Source organism: Rosa chinensis, chromosome 2 (assembly GCF_002994745.2).
Source record: "Rosa chinensis cultivar Old Blush chromosome 2, RchiOBHm-V2, whole genome shotgun sequence".
NCBI lineage: Eukaryota > Viridiplantae > Streptophyta > Magnoliopsida > Rosales > Rosaceae > Rosa > Rosa chinensis.
The window spans coordinates 37,401,761-37,410,791 of NC_037089.1; the positions used below are offsets into that span (position 1 = coordinate 37,401,761).

General features: G+C 38.5%; 1 pseudogene; it reads left to right on the forward strand.

Annotated features, from left to right (window-relative positions):
- The first annotated feature begins 5,695 nt into the window (after window positions 1–5,695).
- Window positions 5,696–7,947, forward strand: LOC112184200 (annotated as a pseudogene).
- The last annotated feature ends 1,084 nt before the right edge of the window (window positions 7,948–9,031 follow it).

Below are 9,031 nucleotides of genomic sequence, written 5' to 3' on the forward strand. Positions count from 1 at the left end.
ACTTGTACATACTAGGGAGTCTCAACTAGGTTTGGCACTAGACCCTGAGCCCCATCGGTACTCCCAGGTACTACGCCATGGGCCTGGTTCACACCTCACCATGGCGGGCTTCACATAAGGTGCCACCCCGGGCACCCAGGGCCCGGGGCAAGGCCAGCACAGCCCATCTATTTTACAAATACAAGACTGATATGGCATCAGAAGAACCTGCGTCCCACATCGAGGATAGGGGAGACTCCCTTCCCACGCTTGAATATAAAGATTATAGCACAACCACCTTTGACGGGTAATAACTCCTTGATCCACAATTTACTCTACATAGCTATCAGTTTCTCACTCAGGCATCGAAGAGCTATAAACCGTCCGGTATGGTTTATCCCTCTAATGTTGTGTTCTTGATACAGGATTTAGGAGCCGATCGGTGCCCCAGACGGTATAGCATTCTGTGTGAGGTACCCGGAGAAAGCCACCAGAAACAGTAGGAATATAGAAAGCCTGCATTGTTGAACTCAAGCTAGGGAACAGAACATACAGACTCAACAAAAGGATTAGTTAGTTTCTTTGAAATTTAACTCGATGAAAATTAATAGATATCAACATATCAGTTGAATGGAATCCAAAAAAATAAAAATGAGTTTAATATGTAACTGGTTTGACAAAAAGCCATCAGATAATTAGTAAACAGACATATAAACTCAATGAACAGGGAAATACTTAGATTCTGCAGGAATAGAAGCCTTGATTAATTATGAAGCTTACCTTGTATACACCATTTGAAAAGTCACTCTCCCTTGAACAGTATGGAGACTCCCTCCCTACCATGGAGTAAAAGAAACAGATGAAGTGGCTACTGGATGCATGATAGAAGGATAGTTTGAGGGGGCAACTACGTAAAATAGAGGTAGGGGCTGAGGACAAAATCACCAATCCACTATTCATAAGGCAAACACTCCTTTAGTATAATAGTATAATTAGAAGTTGAGATACAATCATCTGCATCGCCACACTTCTCCATCACAGCTAGAGGTGGCAAACAGGCCGCTAAGCACGAGCACGGCACGCTTAAAAGTGGCCCGGCACGGCCCAAGCCTGTTAGTAACCCGGCACGACCCGAGCACGTTAGAATAACGGGCCGGGTTGGGCCTAAGAATATTAGCCCATTGGCCCGGCCCAGTCTGAGCCCTTACATGTCTGGTACGGCCCGAGCACGACATATTTGGGCTGGCCCGTTTCAAACAAAAAATTTCATTTTGTTTTTAAAAATATTAAAAAATCACAATGATGAGATTTGAATATTAGACCTCCTTATTTAAAATCTCATGACAATTCCATCGATGTTATTTCTTTTATGTTGTCAAAATAGTGAAAAAAAATATTATATCCTTGTTTTGACATAAAGTATTTTTTCTAAATATTAAATATATGATTATGAATAAAGACTAATCTCATAATAATACAACTATAGAATGAAGGAAAGAATAATATGATACTAAATCTTCATTATATTAATAAAGATTAATCTCACAATAACATACTAAAAGCAATATATTTTGAGTTTTTTTTTTCTTTCTTTCTTTATTGTAGTGGAATATAAAAAATTATAGAAAATTACGTATAAGTGTCATTTTGAGACTTATATTAGTCATAAGGCCACCTAATTTTTTTTGTACAAATAAGGCCACTTTCGGGCCCAAAATCATCAGCTCTTTTTTATGTTATTCCTATTTTACCCTCACCTCTCTTTCTTTCCCTACCATTTAATTTTCTGTTTCAATTTCAGTTCATCTCGATCTCTCTCTTTCTACCACGATGAAGCTCTCTCTACATCTAGCAAACAAAGATGAAGCTCTCTCTCTCTCTCTCTCTCTCTCTCTCTTGTCGAATCAATCTAAGCGTTCTCTCTCTCTACACACTGTAGTCCGTGAACGGCACACTGATTGAGGTTTGATTCCATCTCTTTGCACTCTGTTTAGCTTGAAATTGCGAAGCTCAGCGCCGGCCGGAAGATCTCGACCAAGAGAGAAGCCTTGTTGCGGATCGGGGCGAAATGAGACGGCATCGTTTCATCACCTCCTCCTCCTTCTTCCACGTTTTCTCATATCTCAACGCCGATTCAGAGCAGATCTGACCGAACCTTCACAGTTATTCAATCAGTACACATCGCCGGCCAAAATTCACCACTACAGGTCAGAATTCATAATTCTCTCTATTATGAGTTGAATTGTGGATTGTTTCTATGTTTTTTGATCTATACGCATTTATTATTTTGGAATTGGCCGAATTGTATCAAATTCCAGAATTTATGAGCTCAGATTGATACTTGTACAACTTGAAATTTAGTCTGTTCTTGTATACAGATAATCTATCTATTATCTTCTATATAATTATTGTTGGTTGCCTACTTGTCTCGTATAGTTGAAACTTTGTTTCATGGCATTGTTAAATTTGAGTTGTGTAGTTAGGATAGCTTCAAAATAATGAGCGGTTTATTGGTCTGAGTTTGGAATTTTGGAATTCATTGTGAAGTTCTATTGGTCTCCTTTCTTTAAATCTAGGTTTTTGAAGTTTGTTATGTTGATTCAGCGTCATTTTGGTTGTGAATAGGAGCTGGAAGACGTTGAGATGAATTGTCGGATATGGGGATCCCGACTTCATGGCTCTTTGCAAGGTTTGTTTTCGTTTCCTGATTTTAGTAGCTTTCTTTGATTGTCATAGTGGCTTTTCAACACAGTAATTGTAGCTTTTCATGCTATGTTAGTATTTTTCAAATTGATGTTAGTAACTTTGGAATTTCAATTATGGCAATTATTGATGGAAATGTTTCATTTTATTTTGGACAATTAAACTTAAAGTAGATGTAGATTAGGTTATGTGGTTGAGGTATTTCAAGGTGGTCTTGAAGATCATATTTTAGATTTGCATTATTTTGTTGAGTTTGGTTAACTTTACATCTCTTTCAATTAAAGAGAGCATATTGACCTAGTTAAAGAAAGCTACTGATATAGTTAGAGAAAACACATTCACTATAAAATCAAATTTAATGGATTCATGCTCTCTGCTACTAGAAAGCTATGCTAGTAGCTTCTTATATCTCTGTCAATAGCTTTTTAAAACTCTAGCAGTACCTTTCCACAATCAGATCAGTAGCTTTGCACATTTTGTTATTAGTTTTGTGTCTTGACTGTGGTTTTTTTTTTTTTTTTGTCAAGTTGATAAAGTAGATGTTTGCTGGCATGCTATCTTCAATTTTGATCACAAAAATCAATCTTGATCATATTTTAGTTGCAATCAATAGCTATGCTACTAGCTTTCTATAACTATTCTAGTTGAGTTGTATAACTGTGATAGTAGCCTTCTATATTTTGATTTTGACTTTGATTTTTGTTTTTGTTTGCCTAATTGAAGGTCGCTAGAGAAGACATATAAAGTGTGGTTGGTGTAGTGCTGTGGGGCGCCAAAACAAGAAAACATGTACAAAGCAAAACTGGTAGTAGCACTTCAACAGTTGAAATAGCTTTTTACAACATTGGCAATAACTTTCTACGATATTGGATAGCTTGGTAGTAGCTTTGTACAGCAGTGGCAAAGTTTCTTACATTGAAAAATGATAGTAGATTACAACATTGACAGTACCTTTATACAACTATTGTAATAGCTTTTCACAACAATGGTAGTGACCTTTTACAGCTATGAAAGACAGTTAGTAACTCTCTATAACTATTATAGCGGCTTTTCAACAGAGTGATAGAATCTTTCTATGTCTATGTTAGTATCTTTTCAACATGATGTCAATAGATTCTATTTTCATTTTCATTATTTCAAGTTAGCAGCTCCATGTAATCGTTCTAGTGACATTTCAATATCGTGATAGTAGCTTTATGTGTCTGTATATTTTCAAGCTACTGTCAATAGCTTTTTTTTTTTTTTCAAATAAGTAGCTCTCTGTAACTATTATAGTGGTTTTCCATCATAATGATCTTAGCTTTCTGTACCTATGTTAGTAGCTCTCTAATGTTAGTGAGAGTAGCTCGGTGTTGGTGACAATAACTTTTGTTGTTGGTGAAAGTAGTTTTTGGTGTTGGTGAGAATAGCATTTGTTGCTAATGGGAGTAGCTTCTGGTATTGGTGACAGTATCTTTTATTGGTGAGGATAATAGCTTTTCGTTTTGGGGAGCATTGGTTTTTTGGTAAGGAGTAGCTTTTGTTGTTGGTGATAGTAGCTTTTGTTATCTTGCCGGAGGTTGCTGGAAATCTCACCAGCGTAGCTTTTGTTGCTAGTAACAGTAGCTTTTATTGCTAGTGATAGTAGCTTTTATGACCTCGCCGGAGATTGCCGGAATTCTCACTAGAGTAGCTTTTGTTGCTAGCGACAGTAGCTTTTGGTGTTGGTGACAGTAGCTTTTGTAGTCGCCGGAAGTTGGTCGGAGACTCGCCGGAAGTCGGCCGGAAACCCGTCGGAGTTGGCCGGAGTTGACCGGAGACTTCGCCGGAGAGAAGAGAGAGGATGGTTGTTGACTTTTTACTCTAGTGGCATTTATGTAAATATGTTATTTTTTATATCTAAAATATAATACCATTTCAAATCTAGTGGCCTTATGAGGGAAAAAATTAGTTGGTGGCCTTATGGCTAAAAAAAACATTCCAAGATAATACCATTTCAAATCTAGTGGCCTTATGAGGGAAAAAATTAGTTGGTGGCCTTATGGCTAAAAAACATTCCAAGATGCACTTATATGTAATTAACTCAAAAAATTATTAGAAAACTAATCTTAAAAAGCTAAGATTGAGAAAAACATTGTAGAATTTAATTTATTTGAATTTTCTAAATACTTAAATAAAATTATTTTTTATTTATTCAAATTAAAATTTTTAAATCGTGTTTTATAGTGGGTACGTAGGCACTAACACGGCCCGTTTATTGGCCCGGCACGATATGGGCTCGGGCCATGGGCCAGACCGGGCTTAATATTTAAGTAAATGGACTGGCACGAGCCGACACTATAATAAATGAGTCGGCCTAAACACGGCACGAAGCACGATTAAGCCTGCTTACCCGGCCCGGCCGGTTTGCCACCTCTAATCAGAGCCATCGCAGCAATTGATAAACACCAAGCCTCAGGAAGGTCAAGTTTGAAAGCACCCGTATATAGCCTCGGAAAAGTAAATATGTTAAGGGCACGTTTACTTACTTGGAAGGAAAGGGAGTGATTACGAGATAAAAACATTCCTGCGTTTACTAACACATAAAGGAATCAGAATGATTCCGGGTAAAAGAATTCTTGCGTTTACTAACATATGAAGGAATCGGAATGGATTTAGGTCTCACCTCCTTATCAGGAATCGATTCCTGAATACTCAGGAATTCGATTACGAAGGGGGGAGATGGGTTTAGGAATCATTTCTCCGAAATCAATACTGATTCCTTTCTTTTCCCATTCCACTTGTCTCCAATTCATGATTATTTTCCATTCCAAGTAAATAAACGTGTCATAAATGTGTTAATGCCAGACATAGAAAATGGTTGGTGGGTATCGTAGTCTTTTGAATTCAAGTCATCAGAGGTTCATATCAAAGAAGGAAAGGTCTATTTGTACTTGTACGTGTCAAACTCACATTACATGCACGCTGCACTGAAACCACGTGGATTTGCGTGTCCAAAGCCTTGAGCGATCCTCATTTCTGAACGTACTCTTCAGTCAGTCTTGAGTCCAAGTCATTCACCAGATTTCATAAAAATGTTCACCGGGAAATCAAGCGACCCAGAGCGTCTGCAGCAGCTGAAGGCCTTCGACGACTCCAAAACTGGTGTCAAAGGGATCGTTGATCCCGGAATCACCAAACTCTCACCAATTTTCGTCCGTCCAAAGAAAGATCCCTCCGTCGTTGGCGACCGTACGGTTTCAGGTCATTTCATTATCCCAGTGGTGGATCTGGCTGAATATAACGGAAGGCGTGCTGAGGTGATCGACCAAGTCCGGAGGGCCTCAGAGAGCTGTGGCTTCTTCCAGGTGGTAAACCATGGGATACCCAAGAGAGTGATGGAGGAGATGTTGCAGGCGGCGCGTGTGTTTCACGAGCTGCCGAGGGAGGAGAAGGCGAAGTACTATAGTAGGGAGATGGGGATGAAGGTCAAGTACTACTCTAGCAGTACCATGTATGATTTGATGTTTGCTGATTGGAAGGACACTTTGCAGTGTATCATAACTGACGAGCAGTTTGATCCTCAAGAAATTCCTCTCGTTTGCAGGTTTGTCCGACGTCCGAGATTGATTTGTCTCGGATCACATCATTTACATATGTGATGACCAACAAGAAATTTTTGTTATTAAGCATGATAATCACTACAACATATATAAATTTATATCTATCATTTTCATATATTGTTACTCATAATCACTGCTTTATTTATCGTTGTGCTGGCTTAGACATGTTAATTAATTTGGTGTCCTTTGTGTAATCTCTAGAGAGACAACTATGGAGTACTCTAAGCACGTTCACAAATTAGGTGTCACTTTGTTTGAATTTATATCTGAGGCGCTTGGGCTCAAACCTAATCACCTCAAAAACTTAGATATCACAAAGGGGCATATGATTCTTAGTCATTACTATCCACCATGCCCAGAGCCTAAAGTGGCTATTGGCACTGTCGAACACTCAGATCCTGATTTTATGACCATCCTACTTCAAGATCAAATTGGTGGACTTCAAGTTTTGTACCAAAATCAGTGGATTGATGTTCTTCCTCTACCTGGAGCTCTAGTGGTGAACATCGGAGATTTCTTACAGGCAAGTTTTCTTTATCATATATATTCACAAAGGTAGTTTGCTATTGTTTCACTACATATATACGAGTAATTAAATTGCATCTTGTACGTACACAACTTTTTCTTTTCACATAGCATACGAGATGTACTTGTGAATAGTATGAAAGCTAATACATATGTTGTCAATAAGAAACAAAACTGCAATACATACATTGTCATTCCAGAAATAAACCAGCAACACATACGTTGTCATTTTGGAAAATTTAGATATAGATAGAGCATGCAAAAAGTCTAAGACCCTATTATAAATTTGCAGTTAACATACAACATTTTTCACATGGACTTTTCAATCCATTGATTTATTACTAGTTCCATTTTCATTTCTTCCCCTGGTTATTAGTTGGCCGTATTCTTTTTTGACTTTAACTTAAACGGTCTGCGCACGTGAGTGTTTATATATGTTTATTGATTAATTGTGTACAACTCCTTATGTCATTGACTATAAAAGTTTCTAAAAGTTGGCCACCACGACTCAAATACATTGGACATTCTCTGTTTTAAGTTGTCTTCTTTGTTATTTTAAACACCACTCATGAATTACTCTAGAGACTTTTTATAAGGGTTAGTTCTGTTGCATTTTTGTACTTTCACAATGTTTGAACTTTAATCCATTGTCGATTTATATTTCTCTAGCAATCATAAATCAATTCATTAGTGCGATTATGTGATTAATGGGTGCGTTGATGCAGCTAATCTCAAACAATAAGTTCATAAGCGTCATTCACAGAGTACTGGCTAAAAAATAAAAATGAAGGTCCAAGAATTTCTGTGGCATGTTTTTTCAGACCTTCACTAGAAAACTGCTCAAGATTATATGGGCCAATCAAGGAATTAACATCAGAAGAAAACCCTCCAATTTATCAGGAAACAACAGTGAAAGATTATGTTATGTGCCACTACAAGAAATGGGAACTAGATGAGGTCTCCGGGCTAGAAGACTTGAAACTATGAAATAACTGGTGTTTGTCCTTAAAAATGTATGGTCTAATAATAGTTTATGCAATAATTGATAAATCGATCCTGAAGTTTGTCCTTCAAAATGTATGGTCTAGTAATAGTTTATGCAATAATTGATCAATTGATCTCTTATTTATTGATAAACTTAATGCACTTTTTGGTGTTAGCATTGTCGCATGACTTTAAGGATCTTCTGAGTTTTTGATCTATGGGTGTCTATGAGTGCCACATACTGTTAATGGATTAGGCGGAAATTTATTGCTAATGTCTTTATTTACTCAATAGATGGAGGATACTGTATATAATGGTCTATATATGTTCAAGTTTGTGTGTAATTTCTCCACATCAAATACTAGTAGTTTAGAGCTAGCTTTTATATATTTGTTTAGGAATAAATATTTTCATTGATTAAAGATTATTACAAAATTTACATAAAACGATTGGATTGGGGAAAGAGGTAAATAAGGTATTGGTAGGCGAGACTGCGTCGAAGCCTTCTCTCTCCCTTTGAGAGAAAACCCTAACTCGGCGGCGCCCCAGTGCTAACCTCTCGTCCGGTGGCGGCCCTGGGAGCTCGGCTGGCTTTGGCCTCGCAGATGTCATGTGGTTTTGCTACCGGACGGGGAATGAATGGGTTGTTCATGTAGGCCTTGGATTGGGTTGCTCAAGTTTTTGGCAGTTGCAGTTTGGTTTTTGTGTTTCCGGCAGGTAATCTCTAAGAGGCGGCAAATCTTGTGTCGGTAGAGGCTTGGATCGATGGCGCGATTCAAATTCAATGGCGGCGTTGATCGGGGTCGATGAAATCGAGACTGGTTCGTGGGGATGCAGCTTGTGGCAGCCTAGTCTCATCAGGTTTTCGTGTTGGGCAAGTTTCGTCGGGTTTCGTAGTGGCGGACTCGGGGCAGCGAGGACATGATGGAGAAGGCACTAGGGAGGAGCTGCGCTGGAAGTTTGGTGGTCTAGAGGTGATGGCTGGAGCCACACCGAGCCAAGCCTGCTGGGCCTTGCGTGGTCCTTCTTCTTAGGCTACTTGGACTGCAGTATTTTGGGCTAGGGTTTTTGCCCTAGGCCCATCTTTATGTTTTTAGTTAGTCTAATTACAATAATTCCTTGTTTTAGGAAGCTAAGCATTGTGCGCACTCTATGTTTTCTCTAGCGCCTCTGGAGTAGTACCAAATGAGGATATCTGCTCTATCTACGTTCATGAATGTCTAATGGGTAGGTCTATTTCTATGTACCACTATGGGTAC